The sequence below is a fragment of the Erpetoichthys calabaricus genome, chromosome 6, assembly GCF_900747795.2.
Source record: "Erpetoichthys calabaricus chromosome 6, fErpCal1.3, whole genome shotgun sequence".
NCBI lineage: Eukaryota > Metazoa > Chordata > Cladistia > Polypteriformes > Polypteridae > Erpetoichthys > Erpetoichthys calabaricus.
In genome coordinates this window covers 77225475-77245021 of record NC_041399.2, presented here as the reverse complement: position 1 = coordinate 77245021, position 19547 = coordinate 77225475, and the positions used below count along the sequence as shown (strand labels likewise).

General features: G+C 37.2%; 1 protein-coding gene and 1 long non-coding RNA gene across 3 annotated transcripts in view; one reads left to right on the top strand and one right to left on the bottom strand.

Moving 5' to 3' along the window:
• The window catches only part of LOC114653416 (lethal(3)malignant brain tumor-like protein 4), a 527140-nt gene that overhangs the window by 277038 nt on the left and 230555 nt on the right, over window positions 1–19547 (bottom strand). The window lies entirely within an intron of this gene.
• The window catches only part of LOC127528415 (uncharacterized), a 189296-nt gene continuing 185542 nt past the window's right edge, over window positions 15794–19547 (top strand). The window contains exon 1 of the long non-coding RNA XR_007935313.1: window positions 15794–15869. This is a non-coding gene — a long non-coding RNA (uncharacterized LOC127528415). The remainder of the gene's footprint in view (window positions 15870–19547) is intronic.

Here is a 19547-nt window from a genome sequence, read left to right as displayed (position 1 = left end):
TTGGGTGAAAATAAACACAAACATTGTTAGCACTTGAATTTTATGTTTTCTCTCTTGAGATTTAAATTACTTAAATAAGCTACCCTATAGGAGCAACAATTTCTGAAAAGGGTTTTTAAGCAAATGTACAGAATGATTTGGAAGGAGGAAAGGAACTGCAAGAAATGCATCTTTCTAAGAAAACACCCTCTATCCATCCAGGGTACACCTGTTACACTGGACTTCACCTAGAGCAATACCTGCACGGGCAATGGCCCTGAATGATAGTGGTGGCTACTAGCAGAGCATATCTGGCTAATGGATTCCATAATATTTATATTGAAACTCAATAATGGAGACCAAAAAATGTATTCATTCCTCCACCCACGCACTTATCCAACCATCTACATTTATCTACGCTTAATCTAAATCGTTCGTAGCTGGGTCCTATGGCCTAAAACAGCTACACTGGCTTCTAGGAAAACACCACCTCTGAACCAATTGCAACTGGTTGGCCATACACATTAAAAATGAAACTTATGCTTACTTTTGTAAAAGTTACCAAAAGTAATTTTTAATTACTTTCTGGATATTTCTTTTATATATGCTTTAAGAAGACCAACCAAGAATACCCAGTACAAGAATTATACTTGACTTATTTGAGTATATTTAAATCTTTAATCCAACTTCAAAGTAAAACGCCACTCTTTAAATTACTCATTTTAAGATTGTCAGTGATTGAAACAATTAAAATTTCAATTATGACTAGCCTTGGTAGTCATTCAATTAATTTTTTCTAGTACTGTTGTTTCATTTATCTTTAACAAGGCTACCTTTGGAAGTATTCTTTAGTTACTGTACAATTAGACAAGGGTTATTAACAAATGCATGATAATTTGCATAAGAATATGTATTCTTCTGATAACTGACCATAATCCCGCATTAAAATTAATGGCCCACCATTAGAATTCCACATTTGGCTGTCTTGAAATATAAAAAGTAATTGCTATTAAATTCATGCAAAATGAATGAACATTGCGTGATAATTAAGCATAAGATTCCCTTCTTTCTAACCACACTAGAATAATAATTTAAATCTTTACATATTTCCAGGCAAGTGTTCTTTTATTTATTTTATTTTCTATCTGCAAACAACATATTCTCCTACAAAAAGGTAAGTCATCATCTAGAAAATTTTTGCTCTTTTGCAGTGAACTGCTCCTTTATCTTAAAAAATATATGTATTTCAACAGTCAATAACTCATTATAAACAATAGTCATTTCATTTACTAACCCTATTTACCAATAGAGACTTGCTATGAGAAATTTGGTATAAGGCAGGAAATATCCAGGATGGACTGCTTGTCCATTTTAAGCCACACTCATGTGGCTGGAACAATCTAAATACATCAATTAACATGAAATGCACATCTTTTGGACAGAATAATAAACTGTACTTGTAGTTATACTCTGCAGATATAGGGAGAAACAGCAAACTCTACAAACATTGTCTCATCCATCTTTGAAACTAGGGGTCTGGTTTGAACAGGCAGCTGGGATAACCACTGAAATTAATAGGAACTAGCAGATGCTAGAATTTAACTTTAAGATTAATAGATAACCACATGTTTTCCAAATTAGGGGGTTAACACATATGTGCATCTGTTTACCACCGTCAGGGCTCAAGTATGTCATGCCACCCTGGGACTATTCCCTCCACAGCACTGAAAAAACACCCAGTGAGGGCACCTGACTCTGCCCCTTCCGATCTCCCACCTATAAATCACAGGGTCGACGGAAAGAGGTGTCACTCTGTGAGCACAGCACAGGACAGAGCTCCTATATAATTGACCATCCTCAAGGAACCAAACCTTGAAGCCCGCATTTGTGTATCTTTTATTTTCTGTTTGCTTTCACTTCCTCTGTTCCATTTAGCACTTATACCTTTTGTTGGATTTTCAATTTCAAGTAAATGGGAACGACTGGGTTGTCGCCCCAACATTTATTGAAAAGACTTGTGTTTCCTCACTCAACCACAGAGGCTAATAAACTGCGCAATAGTAGAACATTGAGGAAGTCGTGGTGTGGGGGGTGGATCAAGTGCCCAGCTACATGCCCAGAAAAACAATGGTTAGGACCTTCTTGATGAAAACTCTGTTTTCACTTTACCAAACATTTTTGATTTTGTAGAAAGTATTATAATTTGGTATTTGTATGAAAGAAATGTCCACTGTAACTTAAAAAATCAAAACACTATAGTATTTTTCTTGTTCAGAAACTAAACCTGACAATATTGGGGTTTATATTTCAATGGCTTAGCCACTATAACCACACTGCTTGGCATGGTGTTATTCCCATTATGTGTGTTAGCCCCATGTCTGCACAAGTTTCTTCCCACCAAACAAAGGTCTAATATCCTGGTTGGTTGATTAGCGGCATTAAATTACTCCAAAACATTTGGGCATTTGTGTTATAGTGCTTGTGTGAGGACACTAAAAGTGTGACCTCCCAACAAAAGTAAACCATATGTTGCAGGACTCTAAGCTGCACTACTTTGGATTATGGCTGAGAGAATAAATATATCACATAATAACTGTTTGTAGCAAAATAAAATATAACATTTTCAGATCCACTTAATCCAGGTTAAAGCAAGAAAAGACTGGTCTCTATCTGGCAAACCTGAGCACAAGCCAGAATCCAATCCTGTGCGAAGTGCCAGTCCATAACTGGAAACACTGTGTACATACTAACATTTACACTAGCTGGGTCTAGTTTAGAGGTATAGTTAAATGAACTTAACATTTTGAAGGAGTGGGGGGAAAAGCTGCAAAGTCCTCACGGATAGGAAATGAACCCAGGACTCTGGAGTTGTGAGGAATCAATACTAACCATGAACTTGCAATTACAGCATTAAGCATTTTAAACCACAATACAATACAATGTGCACAGTCTTACAATGACTGCCTCATAGATCCAGGGTCCTGGGTTGAAATCCAGTTGTTGTGTGTATGGAGTTTGCATTATCACCCTATGTTTGCTTGGGTCTTTCTCCAAGTATCCCTGTTTATTTCTTATACTTTAGGCTACTAATGATTCTAAGTTGCCCCAATGTGTATGAGGAGTGTATGCAAGTGAGCCCTCCAATGTACTGTCACAACATCCAAGGCAGTTCGTGCTTTGTGTTCAGTGCTACTGGGACAGGCTCTGGTGCCCGAACCCTGAATTGGATCAAGAGTACTTGAGAGTGTTATGTTATGTATAAAATTATTTACAAGTTGGATTTTAACTGATGAAAAAGCAAACTGTGAAAACTTTGATCTGCTTGCATTTAAAGTGCAGTGTTAGTATATAGCTAAACTTAAAAATACTGGACAGTGTGCTAGAGTAGCTAAAGCATTATTCTATAAATAGCAATGATTCTGGTTTAGGTCACCTAACTTGTCTATGCCCTGATTATCAAAACATCTATCCTTAACGGCTTGATCACAATACTACAAAGGTAAAGATTTTTCATGTGTGCTACTTCAAAGAATTTGGCCAATCTCTAAATACAATAAATATTACTTGGCACAACAGGCATTTGCCCATATGGCTAAACATTGCACAGAAAGAGATTTTCCGGAGCTCCTAATTCATTGCAGTTTCTTATTGTCTTAATTTTAGCCCTGCCAAAATCTTCACAACCTCTTTGATATTCAAAGTTTACCCAGCAAAGACAATGCTTAATATTTATCAGGTGTATTTGCATATAATGCGCAAAGCGCGTATTATGATAGCCATGTCTATCTATCTGTCGGCCTGCATGAAACAATGCAGCCCAATGTAGACCTATTATTGAAATGCAGCACACTTATTCTTCACCGCATTTTTAGATACAGATCAATTTTTGTTGAAATATCTTGAACAGACTGCACTGCACTGTTTTAAAATTTAAAAATTCCCAAATGAAAAAGCATTGGTGAATTTGTAAATGTGTGACTTCAACTACGAAAAACTTTACTGTTTCAATTTCACCTTAACAACAGTTACACCAACTTGCATATTTTGTATTGTTTTCTCTTTTTCACCACTGTCAGCCCCTACTGATGGAAAACAGAACCTCAGTACAAATTAATGTAACATCTTCAGAATGCATGCACAGACAGGAACTCACTGTTACTGGCTGCTTGTACTCACATGGCTTGCTGACTGAGGATTGCTGCTCTACGTTATTTCTGCTTTAAGAAGTCTTTTCAGCTGCTTCACCGCAAGCAGAAGAAAAGCAGTATATCAGCATTTCACACCTCCTGATTCTTTAAGTCATAACAAGTAAGCTGAATGAACTTTCTGACAATAAAAGTATAAAATACAAGCAAGGAAAACAAAAGGTTATCTAAATATTAGTGAAGTATCAGATTGCAGGTAAGCTGTTGTGCACAGAGAAAATAAACATTTACTCTGTATTGATGTAACACTAAACCAACCTCACAGCTCACAGCATTTCTGCAGATTATAATGATTCACTATTTCATCGTCAGTATCATTTATTAGGGTGATTTCAGGCAAAGCGTCCCAATAATATCTGAAGAATATCAAAATATCCTGGGTTTAAAAGGCTGCCTATCTAATAAAACATTGCTCTGCTGAAAGAAACAATATATTTAGAACTGCACATACGAAACTCCAAGGGGACCATGCAGTCTGTCTACCCCTAAATGTAATATAAATATAATAGTACTGTCAAAACTCCAAAGGGGAAATCTGTTTTAAGAATATTCTTACTGCAGATCTCAACATGAACACTGAACACATACTACCCTTACACACAATAAAATTAACAAAACAGCATAAAATCCAGGCCAACAGAGACTACAGTAAAACTAAAAACAAAATAATTACCTAAACAAAATGCTGTTTAGTTCAATATGTGCCAATCAAAACTAATCACAGAGGTACTTAATCATTGATTAAAATAAGTGTTGAGAGTATCCGGTGTTGTTAAAGTGTGAATTTAATTACATTTAAACTATGAATAATATTATAAAAGGTTAGCTATTTAACTATAGATGAAATAATAATATAACAGGCCAACTATGATGTATTTATTTTATTTTGGTATTATGAAATAAAGCAAGCTAAATTTTCTTCACCTTAAAATCCTAGGGCTATAGCAGAAGCAGTACAATAATCAAGAGTGAGACAGTAACTGTTTCACATGCTAAAATAAATACAGTTTGCATCACTAAGTATGACTTTAATTAAACTGCACCCGAAGCAATGTCCCTGCAGGTACACAGGTTTTGTATATTTTAGGCATGTTTGCTGAATCTAAGTCTCTTGATTCTCAAAGTTACATCCACTTAATAAGGAATACATTTTAGGTTTTAGATATACATGTTAAGTTAATGTGACTAATATAAAGTGGGTCTACACTGGGTATTTAGCATCATTTTGCTATCTCAGATATGGCTGCATGATTAGAGTGCACTCTTTCAGCAAGTTCTTCAATTTTTAAAATATTTTAATGAAAGACCCTTATTAAGCCATTTATATCTCATATCTAACTCAGCATTGTTTTTGTGTGAGTATGGCTGTATGTATGCAAGTGTTTTGTAATTGGCCGACATCCTGTCCAGTACTGATTCCTAACTGGGATCTGATGCTGCTGAATCCAGGATCTGGTGCCCCAAAACCCAGAAGTGACTTAGGAAGGTTCAGTAAACTGTGTAAACAAATGACATATTAATGCAAAGTGACCTGTAAGATTTGAACACAGTAAAATGGTGTTGAATCATGGACAGGATAAATGACGTGAACAACATCAACAATTTATTTCTTTTATAGCCCAAAATCACACAAGGAATGCATCAATGGGCTTTAACAGGCTCTTTTTTTTAAAAGCCCCCAACCTTGACTTTTTAAGAAAACAAGAAAAAAACTCACCAATAAAAAAAACGTGTAAGGAAAAAAAATGGCAGGAATCCTGGCAAAGGCAATTAAGAGAGAGACCCCCTTTCCAGGTAGGTTGAAATGAGCGTCAAACAATGGGTTAAATGCAACATATAACAAAGAACTCCAGTAATCCAACTTGCAGAGCTACATAGCTAATCTGTCATTGCACCCACAGAAATTCAACAATACAAACCACTTTATTCTTGCACAGTGTCCCTCACTAAGTGCAGCCGTCACAACAACTCTCAAGGAAAAATTGCATAATTGATTATAGGGAGCATGCGCTGATAGCGTGTTGCTGCACCCACCATAGATTATAGAACTGATTAAATGCAGAACTACCTTATTTAAGGATATAGATTTGTTAAAATACTAACAAAAATGCAAAACAACATCTGTTCATCAGCTAATTGTAGAACTACTGCTAGATTTTAGAAAAGGAGTCAGACAAGACAGACACATTCAGAGTCCTGAAGACATCGGCCAATTAGCTTCCTTCCCCCTACTGGTCATTCTACAGCTGAGTCAGTGCTCCTTTATCTAAGGTGACTTTCCCATAAGCATGCAAACAACTAGGCACAACATCAGTAAGGATACCGAAAAGAGAAACAAAATAGGGTGGGAATAGTAACAGTGTATAAATATCAAATTACTTATATTTTAATACAAGAGAGATGCTATGCACAGCTAATCAGCAGCTCTGGGTATGCTAAACTGAAGTAGTGGGTCTTCAGCCTGCATTTTGAATCTGAGACTGAAGGGAAACCTCTTATAGTAGCAGGCAGACCATTTCATAGCTTCAGGGAACTGTAGGTAAAAGCTCAACCTCACACTCATATTTTGTTAATCCTTGGAATCATAAGCAAGAGGGTATCCTGAGAGATTAATGTGCTCTCTGGCTTGTTAAGTAATTAGAAGTTCAAATAAGTAAGCAGGGCCTTGGCCATTTAAGGCTTTATATGTTAAAAGGGAGATTTTGAAATCTGCCTTAACTAGTAGCCAGTGTAAGGACTAAAGAACTGGAGCTATGTGTTTGTACTTTCTTGTTCTTGTAATACATTGCAATTCTTGCAGCAGCATTTTGAATTAACAGAAAGCTGTATAAAGAAGGATGTTAACAGACAGTGAGCACCACATTGTAATAGTCAAACCTACTAGATAGGAATGAATTAATTTTTCTGTATCCTGTATATTTAGGAAATGGCTTAATTTTCCAACATATTTAGAATAGAAAAAACATTTTTGGATAGTTCTGTAATGTGTGCTTTAAGCCAGAAGATAATGTCCAAGATAACACATAGATCACCGGCTAATTCAGTAAACTAATGGTGATTCCAAATGAGTTAAATAATGACAAAAAATTGTTGTGATCCAATATTATGTACAAATATTTTGGAACACACACACTGTGTCTGAGGGTGGAACTGAATTTCAGCCAATAAACCACACTGCCTGCTACTAAATTGATAAGAGATTAAAAAAATATTTTTTAGACTTTACACTAAAACACAAACACAACCAATATATCTCACATGCTTCGGAGTCTCTCACTAATATGATTAAATTGCATTCTCAAACCTACTTAATTCAAGGTCAAATGGGTGCTGCGGTATTTCCCAGCATCCTCTGGTACAAAGCAGGAACCAACCCTGGATGGAGCATGACCCACTACATATCCACACTCAACACCGCTGGTTGAACCTCCTGGGCATGACTCAGACTCAGACTCAGAATTCTATGTCAGTATAGTTAAGCCTGTGTCAGACTTGGGGTGACATGAAAGATCCACTTTGCAATGTTAAGCCTGAATAACTCTTGGGACAGTATTCTGTTGCCATCTAGTGGATGTAATAACATCATGCTACAAAAAATCAAATATTTACTTTTTTCTGACACTTTATGGTAGCTCTACTTTAACCCATTAATGGGCAACCCCGTCTAAAGATGTTTGCTTATCAAAAATATCTGGACTACTTATTTGTCTTGTGGAAAACATAGTCATTGAAATGAACCACTATGCTGAGAGGTGTCAGGAATCTCACAGTAAACCATTTCCTTGTAACAGTCATTCACAGCCTGTTGCTGTAGATGACATGTGTTTTTCAAGTGTCCTGATACTGCATGGTAAGGTGGGTAAACCAGTTCATAGATGGTACTGGTCCACAACCCAGTTGTTTTGACAAAATTATGAGTTAGCGTCATTTTTCACTCATTATGAAATACCTGCATTTCACGTATAAGAATAACTAGGATGAAGCCAATTGTACAGCACTAAAACTGTACAAACTGTGGGATGTATATCAGGCAATTATCAAAAATATGCAGAAGGTGTATGTTAACAAAAATCTAATGGGTGGCAAGGAAAGGCTGTCATGGGTACAGTACATTACATCATAAGGCACAATTTGATCTCTAGTTCTACACACTGTGTGAAGCAAGCTCTGCGTGCATCGGGAGTTCAATAGTTTTCAACACTACAGGAACCAAGTTAAATGGCAAGTATAATCAATATGATCATATGGGTCAATCACTGACATTCTACCCTGTGATATGCAAGAAACATAAAAAAAATTACAAATTACAGTGATCCCTCGCTATATCGCGCTTCGCCTTTCGCGGCTTCACTCTATCGCGGATTTTATATGTAAGCATATTTAAATATATATATATATTTTGCTGGTTCGCGGATTTCTGAGGACAATGGGTCTTTTAATTTCTGGTACATGCTTCCTCAGTTGGTTTGCCCAGTTAATTTCATACAAAGGACGCTATTGGCAGATGGCTGAGAAGCTACCCAACTTACTTTTCTTTCTCTCTCTCTTGCGCTGACTATCTGTGATCCTGACGTAGGGGGTGTGAGCAGGGGGGCTGTTCGCACACCTAGACGATACGAACGCTCGTCTAAAAATGCTGAAAGATTATCTTCACGTTGCTACCTTCTGTGTGCAGCTTTTAAGTATGCTGCACGGTGCTTCGCATATTTAAAAGCTCAAAGGGCACGTATTGATTTTTGACTTTGTTTCTCTCTCTCTCTCTCTCTCCCTGCTCCTGACGGAGGGGGTGTGAGCTGCCGCCTTCAACAGCTTTGTACCGGCGGTGCTTCGCATACTTAAAAGCCAAACAGCACTATTGATTTGTTTGCTTTACTCTCTGTTTCCTTTGAAGAGGAAGATATGTTTGCATTCTTTTAATTGTGAGACAGAACTGTCATCTCTGTCTTGTCATGGAGCACAGTTTAAACTTTTGAAAAAGAGACAAATGTTTGTTTGCAGTGTTTGAATAACGTTCCTGTCTCTCTACAAACTCCTGTGTTTCTGCGCAAATCTGTGACCCAAGCATGACAATATAAAAATAACCATATAAACATATGGTTTCTACTTCGCGGATTTTCTTATTTTGCGGGTGGCTCTGGAACGCAACCCCCGCGATGGAGGAGGGATTACTGTATTACAAAAAAAATCATCTTCTCAAAACAGTGCCTATGTGCATTTGTGACTTTTTCAAAACGAAGAATGAATACTTAACTAAATACTAAATCTGGATCAGTATAGCAGTGTACACTAGACATATTTCCTACAGTGATTATGTTGCCATTTTGGTATTTACTTGCTTCAGTTACATAACATTTTTTGCTGTAGAAAATAAAATTCAATGCTTGTGGCTCATTTTTTCTAAACACAATGCTAAGGAGGCTCCAGCTATTTTCAGGGTTAACCCATGATAGGCACTTGCCCCACAAATGTGTTTTTTCCACCCACAGTGGTCCTAGGCATCCTTTGGGGTGAGGCCTATTTCTCTTATATCATTGCACACCACTTCCAACTATGTCTTCATTTATTTCCTGTTGTATATGATTCCTTCTTGTCTACATAGCATATCATATCTTTCTCTTAACTTTCATCTTCTTCTCACTCTGTGACAACAACTTCACCCCATACACCTCATCACTCTCATGCTTGTCTTTCAGTTTTCCTTCATGTCCTGCATTCATTGGCCATGTCTCACTACTATAAAACATATTACTCCCCCTTGCACAGCTTTCATAAACTCTTCTCATCAATGTTAGAGATGCTCCTTTATAATTTCAGACATCACTTAGGATTTCTTCAACCCACCTCTCACCCTTGCTTTGACTGCCATTCCCACATCTTTCCTTTCACTTAGCATGTAACCTAAGTAACAGAGCTTCCCTATATTTAAATTACTACATGCTGCATTCTGCACCCTCTCACAAACTTTCTGTAACGGTCTTACTATCTGCAGACTACACTTCACATCACTACATTTTTTTACCCATTCTGACAGGCTGTGCATTACACCAAGTTTCTCCCAACATCTCCACTGCACCCAACACACATCCATCTCGTGCACGCCTCCTACTTCTTTGCTTCCTACTATCACCTGGGTTTTTCCTATAGGTATGTTACGATCTCAAACTAGCTTCACAATTCAGCATCTTCTCCTTTAATACTACTTAACTCCTTGCCATCAATATATTATCATCAGCACACAAGAACTCCCAAAGATAGCCTTCAAGCACTTCTTTGGTCACTAGGTTCATCAACATCATGAAAAGCAATAGTCTCTGAATGGATCCCTGGTGCAGCCCCATATTTACCTCAACATTTTCATAACCACTGTTTGTGCATCTTTTTTAATGCCCACCTCAGTATCCCTTACTGTACCCTGTCAAATGCTTCTCCAGAATGCATTAAATTGTATTTATATGTTTTTGAGATGTGGAAGGAAAACATCAGGTCTGCAGAAAAACCCACAAAAAACTGGTGAAAAAAAAAAAGCAAACTCCATGCAAGTGGTGTCAGGAACCTTTCAAACCTAGGACGCTGTCCATTTGAATAAAGGACATTGAATCCATGAGGAAGAAGTGCTGGCCATTACACCAACGTTCTGTATCACATTCTTTTTCACAAAATCAATTATCAAGTTATAAATAATTCAAATTATTTTTCATTTCAGGAAGCAAAATTTTCTCAATCTAATTTTGCCCTAATGTTAATACAGTAAAACACAAACAAACACTCAAGTAAAAGAGGAGCTCAATTAAGTCTGAAATGAGTCTATACAAGTTTGTGTTATTGCTTTTCCAATTAATAGCATAAAATCTCAGTCTGCTACAATAAATGGAAGTGGTTCATTTGGACTTGCATTGAAACAATTTCCCTGACTGTGCATGTAGAGTGGCAGTGAGCATGAAACAGACCAAATTTGGTTATATTTTATTACTGTACCATTAGACATGTTATGTTCTTTGGCAATTAAGATCTAACTCTTGAGAGCACTTTGACATCAGGAACAATACCTGCCAGTCAGTCAGTGAGTCATTCTGTAACCCGCTTAGTCCTCATGAGGCGACTCTGTTGGAACCTATCCCAGCTAGCATAGGGAACAAGGCAGGAACAAAACCTGGATAGTGTTCCAGTCCATTGCAGGACATACCTAACAGTATTTAAGGCATTACATTTTATTAGCCTGTCATCCTTTAATCATCCAGTTAATAAATAAATGTTTCAAATATTACAATTTGCAATCAAAAACCTCAGACGATTAAAATCAGAAGAGAACAAGCAAAACATATTTTTGATAAATAAATAATACAGTAGAAAAGACAACAGTTTTGCTGCATGCACTTGGAAAGATAGCAGCACAAATCTACACTTATTAATAATCGTAAAGTCAAACCTGTTGTGTTGCTAAATCTCCAAGATCATCCATCATGAACACTTTAAAATAAATATTAGTTTTAAACACATAGAATACACCATTTGTATTTGAAAGACACACTTTTCACCTTCAGTCATTTAAAATCAAGCATTTACTTTATTTTTGCCCCTGCAGCCATTATCAACAATATAAACTACATTAATTAAAAAATAAATAAAAAATAATCTATTTAGGGTATACTTACATAACACAAAAACATTACTACAGGCCAAATTTAGAGTCACCAGTTAAGCTACTGTAACGCAAGTGAATATGGGGCTAGTTAAAGTTATATCAACTTGAAAACTGTAAACATGGTACAACATTCAGGTGCATTTTGGAACTTTGTGAATTGACTTGAAAGTTGTGTCACTTTACATTTTTAGTCACTTCAAAGAGTTAGCTATTAAATTTTTATTTATTCAGTATTTTTGTATCAGTAAGTCATATTCAAAAATAATACTGATATTTGAATGCAATCATTCATGCTAGTAAACTGCATTAAAAACATTATTTTTTAACAGTACTTCACAATAAATGAATCACTACTACAATTATGACTTTGGTATCAATACCATCTTTCAGCACCAAAGCAAATAATGGATCATTCTCCAACACCACTGACACTCCAATCTCACAGCAGTCCCCTGCTCCGTCACACAATTGAATGCCTCTCTGCCTTACAGGACTTCAAAAATCAATAAGAGTATTGGAAGGTAGGGTGTTATCCCCATGGAGTATGTAACACATTTAAAGTTAATATATACGTTCGGAGAGCTTCGGGGCTGAGTCTTGCTGGATGTAATACGTAAAATTCAATGAACAACGGAGGTGTGGGGTTTGTATTGTGGGAGTTTTGATTGTGCTAATAAATGACTAAGCTTGAAGACTATCATTTACTTCTGCTGCCAAAATTAAGGAAAAGCTGGTATTTGGTTTTCGATATTTTATGAGAACAAATATACCATACAACCGTATCCCAGACTTAGCTCAGTAGCTTTTACAGAGAGAAAATTCCAGTTCAAGTGATACAAAAATGGCATTGATTGATGTTCTATTGTTAGATGTTTGTTTAGTAAGGTCTATGACTTACTGATATTCAAATTTCTTAAATATAACTATTTTGGGGCGGCACAGTGGGTAGCGCTGTTGCCTCGTAGTTAGGAGACCCGGGCTCGCTTCCAGGGTCCCCCCTGTGTGGAGTTTGCATGTTCTTCACGTGTCTGCGTGGGTTTCCTCCGGGTACTCCGGTTTCCTCCCACAGTCCAAAGACATGCAGATTAGGTGCACTGGCGATTCTAAATTGTCCCTAGTGTGTGCTTGGTGTGTGGGTGTGTGTGCCCTGTGGTGGGCTGGCGCCCTGCCCGGGGTTTGTTTCCTGCCTTGCGCCCTGTGTTGGCTGGGATTGGCTCCAGCAGACCCCCGTGACCCTGTGTTAGGATATAGCGGGTTGGATAATGGATGGATGGATAACAATTTTGAAAGATGTTACCATGGAAGAGTTGCTAAGGTAAAATTAGTTGGATGCTTAAAACAAAGATGGAGAGCAGGTCGAAAACTTTGTCAACAAATTATATCATCATTAAAAAAAAACTGAATCACTACAATTTGCAAGTAATACAGCTATGTGGTTGTTTTTAGTGTTCATTTTACATTTACAGTGCAATGGTTACATAATTTCCTTTTTTTAAATTTTTTGGTGTGGAAGTAGTTTGGCTAACTTGTTTTGGGGGTCGTGTTTTGTTTTCAGGAGTGGTTGTTAGGAAAATAAAGGAAGAAAACAATATTTAACACTAGAAAAAAACTCGTAGATCCGGCCCACCTTAAAACCATTCACACCTCTCCGCCAGTGTCCTTTGTCCTCTAAATGTGCCTCTAAAAGATAAAAACAAGCTGCAAGCAGCCGGCTATTCCATCCCCCCACCGACTTAGAATGTGCACGAGCATCTCCCAGCTCATGCCTTGATTGATTATCTGGGAGTGAAGTGGAGTTTTAGATTGGAAATAATAGATCGATATTTGGAACACACGCATTTCATGTGTGTTCCGTTTCTACAGTAATCTGTGTAAACACATTGTTAAAACAGAAACTTTCTCATATTTTAGTAATAAATGTTACAGAATGTAGGCATAAACTATAGAATGTGTAAAGCATGAAGTCTAAACATCAAATAAACACTTTCACAAAAGGTTCAGGAGCAATACAGCAGCTTCCACGGCGTAGCGGTAAGATTTGCTGTCTCAGATCGCAGTAGGCTTACTTTCATTCAGAGATCTGAGTTTGATTCCCCATTGAGGAGAAAGTGTTATTGTTTTTTTCTTTTTAACCTCAAACGGACATAAAATTTATAAAATGGTATGCACTAGCAGTTAATGAGATCGTTATATTTTCATGTGGGATGCTCCTTTTAAAATATTTTTTAACAATTGAGAGTGCAATTAACATGAACAAGTGTCCTTATAACTGTTATTTTTAAGATCCATAACACACAGACAGACAGAGCACTGCATAATAGAGAGACAGACAGGCAGAAAAGTCACTATAGATATATAAATAAACAGGGAAGGCACATGTACTGAAATAAAAAAAAGATCAACATGTGCGTTGATCCTGCTGCACTGAATAAGCTCACGTGCTCTAACATTACCCCCCCCCCGATCTGACTCTAAGTGACAGCGCAAGTACAGACGCAAACCAAGTGTATGTGTGTACTGTATAATATTAATAAAAAGAGCAGCTTACTACTGAAAGCAGCAAATATAGGAGTGAGTGGGGATCGAACCGGGGACTCTTGATCACACTTGCTTTGCATCTGTAATTGCGCTGTTACTTAAGAGTCAGATCGGAGTGGTGGTGGTGGTGGTGGTGGGGGGGGGGGTTTGGGGTTGGGGTGGGAGGGCAGATATTAGAGCGCGTAAGCTTATTCAGTGCTGTTGATCTTTTTTTTCTTTCAGTAATAGCGCCAACATAAATCCACACCCGATCTGACGCTGTTCGTTTTCAAATAATATTGCATTAGTGTGATGATGCTTTCACATATATTGTCTCTTTCTTTCAGGTGTGTAATAGAAACCACAGCATAGAAAGAAGCGTGTACATTGTAACAGGTACACACGTTGTAAATGTAGGAAAGACGATCCTTGCAGTGTGTGAACAGTTAACATTTGAATCTGATAATTGCATATAGCGCTGAAGTTACTGCTCTGTACTATTCTATCCTCTGCATGTCCTGGAGTACAAAAGAAACAGCATACAGCAACATGTGGGGACTGGCAAGATCGGGGAAAAAAAACACGTAGTCACTGATTACAAATCACAAGATCTTACGTGAATGAATATGAATAATATGAATAATGTTGCATCCGTGCCACAAAGTTTTCCGAAATGTACTATACAGGTCATAAAACAAATAATTCCAAATATCATATATACCTATGTCTGTGTTTTTTTGACATCATACACCATAAGGTGCACACTAATTCAGCATGAGCAGGAACACTCAATAAAACTGAATAAAAAAAAAAAAAAAAGTGACGGTGAGATACGAAGAAGGCAGATTCGCCAGCGTTTCTGTGTCAGCTTTAATCCCTCCAGATGAGAGAATGTCCAGTTCCATTGTCTCAAAACACCACTCACATCTCCAGTTATTCCGTTTCAAATGAAAAATAACAGCGTCAGATCCCTTAGTATGTATCGTGATCGTGATTTAGAGAGAACAGAAGTTAAAAAAATGTTAACGTTTACAAGTCCTATAAATGCACACCGTGCATTACAGACGCAAACCAAATGTATGTGTGTAGGAGTGAGTGAGGATCGAACCGGGGACTCTTGATTACAAGTCAGCAAATCTTACCGCTATGTAACTGAAGTTGTTGTCTCTTCTTTGAGCCTTTTGTGAAAGTGTTTACTTGATCTTTGGACTTCTGGCTTCATACATTATATAGTTTTTGCCTACATTTTGTCATTTGCTACTAAAATATGAAAAAGTTTCTGTTTTAAAAATGTGTTTACACAGATTACTGTAGGAACGGAACACACATGAAATGCGTGTGTTCCAAATAGCGATCTATTATTTCCAATCTAAAACTCCAGCAGTTCAGTCACTCCCACATAATCAAACAAGGCATGAGCTGGATAAACTTAGTGAACGTCCTGCGACGGTGGGGGATGGAATAGCCTGCTGCTTGCTGCTCGTCTTAATCAGCACATTTAGAAGACAAAAGGCGCTGGCGGAGAGGTGAGAACGCTTTTAAGGTGGGCCGGATCTACGAGTTTTTTACGAGTCTCAAGAAAAATTAGAAACAGTAAACTAATCTGCAACTGAAATCACACAGAATATCTCTCTTTTTAAAACTAGATGGGTTTGAAAATGTGCCAATGCTTTTCAAAGATTTTGAAATTTTAAAAATGTATAAGGTATGATGTATTCGAGATATCTCAATGAAACCTGAATTTTTTCTGACTAATTTCCTTGATAAATAACTGTTTCAAATTTCAATAGCTGGCAGACTTACACAGTGACCTCAATAGGTGCTTTTATGCATTATACAGTATGCAAACACATCTAATGAGCAAAAGCAATGATTTGGAAGACTGTATTTGTAGGGTCTGGAAGCTTTTGAGCAAGTTATCAAACTGACACATTTTTTCCAGGTTAGCGTTTTACCCCTAACCCTAAAAAATGACTTTAGTTTTTACAACAGTTACTGCTTACTGCTCCTGTTGCCATGTTTGGATTACAAGTTTAGTGTCTGAGTTGAACAAGTAATCAAAACGTTGTACTGAAATATTACTTTGTTTCCTCTATCTCTGTTTACACCATCACCAGCAGCATACAAAGTTGACATCCAGCAAGATAGTCCCCTACACTTACAGGTTTTGTGCCCTACATGGGTTTCCCCTATCAGTGTGAATGAGAAGGAACTGGAATTCATCAGATTAGAAAATATTTTGCTACTACTTTTCTGCCCCTGTGTGCTCTACAGCATATTTTGTGTCCGGACTATAACTTGACTACAGTAGGTCATTGGTCATACCCATCTGTGACAAGGTTCAACATGTGATACATTCTGACAAGACTCTTTCAGCAGCTTGTACTTAAAATACAGTTGAATGACTTGATCCCATTTGCTAGTCAGAAAAATGTGTGTTTCTTCCATCAGAACATTTCAATGACACCTTTTTTTTTTTTTTTTTTTTTTTTTTTTTTTTTTTTAACCACAGATCCTAGATCAGCAGGGATGGCAGTCCTTTTTGATACAGCCATAAAACCATGAAAAAAAACATACTTTTGCTATTTCTGATACATATATTCCTACATAATCTGCTATTACTTTATTCAGATTTATCCAAATTTATATTCTCCACCATGATGTTTTGGAACAACACACATGCGCAAAATTTGTTTGCACCTGTCTACTACCTCCCTTAAACAGTACTGTCTGCATATATGATGCTGTCACTGATTTAAAGGTCAAATATGTGGGAAGGGCAGATGTACCTAACAAAATGGACACTTCAGTGTAGTTATCTGTAAAAATACTTTGTTTACAAAAATAAATATATACTGTTTGTAGTCATCAATAGAAAAGGTCATATTTTCAAAGAAAATGACACCATCAAATATACAATTCTGGGTCTCACTGTAACATTTCAAAAGGTCAAAATTTAAAAGCTCTTTGAACACTGCTCGTAAGCAAAAAGCACTTGCGAAAAGATTATGTGGGATGACTTGTAGCAGCACTTAAAGCCATTTGTTACACTTTCAAGTGCATCTTACAGAAAAAAAGAAAATAGTACTCAACAAAGTAAGCAAGAAAGGATAAATGTCCTTATACAGCGACAGGTAAGCATGTTACGAAAATCCTTATGCATAGAATTAAAAAACTCTTGGCATGTACAAAAAGAAAAAAAGCCATTGGCCATCACTTATAGAACATCTTTAATATGCTAATGTATTTCCTGAAAAACAAATCTTTCAGCAAGACCATCTTGGGGATATAGCATTTTTCTGGAAAAAAAACTTAGAAATGATAACAGCAGAACTTTGCGACAGGAGCACTGCATTTAACAAAATATTCTTCTTTATTCTTGCTACACCATTAACACAAGAGCTTAAAATCTGAGATAGAAAAGAATCAAAATTAAGCAAATAGTAACAAACATGTCTTTGGACTGTGGGAGGAAACCGGAGTACCCGGAGGAAACACACGCAGACACGGGGAAAACATGCAAACTCCACGCAGGGAGGACCCGGGAAGCAAACCCGGGTCTCCTAACTGCGAGGCAGCAGCGCTACCACTGCGCCACCTTCATAGAACATGCAATGATTAATTTCTGTCAAATGTTTTGTCCAAACAATTCCATTTTTATTACACCAGTACTTTTTCAGGTTTTATGAGAGGGTCATAAACTGTAAAATTTGCCACATTGATGGAGGCCTTTAGATCCTTGGATTTTGGAATCTTTGTGATTCTTCAGAGCATCATACAGTCTAATCTTTGGGCAAGTTTCCTGAGATATCCACCCTTGGGAATATTGACAGCATAATCTTAAATATTCTCTGATACACTTCTTACCACAGAATGATGGACTTTAAACTCTACAGCCCACTCAAGAAAATGAGCAGCAATAACTGCTTCTCTGAGATTATTGCAGATGACTATTGTCCTTGGCATGCTTTTACCACAAACTTAAATGATGCAGGCTGAGCCAGTTTGAAAATTCCCCTTCTAATGTATGTAACTAAACTTAATGCTACTTATGTTAACTACAACATGAAGATGCAGACCTGCTTAAAATTTAAAAGAAAATTAAAACCAGTGCAGGAGGCAAAGCTTTTAGCTACAGAACATCCAAACTTTAGAATGATCTACCAGCTGATATTACAGAACCCCACTAGGCTCAGAATTTAAATCTTAGCTGAACTGAAGACACAAACTATTAGCACAGAGTATGTCTTTTAGAGCTGCTGCTGAGATTTTAAATGCTGCTTTCTTATATATTTTTTTTCATTATTTGCAGAAATTCTTTTGATTGGCCATAGCACTTTTCTACTGTTTTTCCTTTTGTTAGCATAGAGATAGTGCTTTGTCTGTCATGGAGTAGATATACAGAATTACAGTAATCCCTCACTTATCGCGGGAGATAGGTTCCAAGGCCGACCGCGATAACTGAATTTCCGCGAAGTAGGGACACCATATTTATTTAATTATTTAACGTGTATTTGGACGTTTTTAAACCATCCCTGTATCGTTTACAACCCACCCTTTACTCTATTAATAACAGGGACAACTGCTAAGCAATATGAAATCGGTAGATAAGTTTACACTTACTGTATAGCGAAGTACACGTAGCTATATATGACGTGATGATGGTGATGAATATGCTGCGCAGTAAAAATGATGACGATGAAGGTGATAATCCCCTGAATGCAGTAGCAAGAGCACGTTAATGCTGAATGAGTGAGATGAGACTTCCTGGTTAATGCAGCACTCCGTCGCTGAGCCAATCAGCAGCACACAGGAACTTAACTGTGTGCTCTGAATTGGGTAGCTTCTAAGCCATCGCCAATAGCATCTCTTGTATGAAATCAACTGGGCAAACCAACTGAGGAAGCAAATACCAGAAGTAAAAAGACCCATTGTCCGCAGAAACCCATGAAGCAGCGAAAAACCCGCGTTATATATTTAGATATGCTTAAATATAAAATCCGCGAAGTCGTGAATCCGCGAAAAGTGAACCGCGAAGTAGCGAGAGATTACTGTATTACTAATGATGGGCCTGCTTCAGATATTTTGTGTTAAAATTAATTTGGTGTCATTTGCCTGGAGAGGGATTCATTTAAGAATGAGGCTAACATTGGATAGATGTAATCCAGAACTTAAGAACTCCCTGCAGTGATAAATTTTTGCTA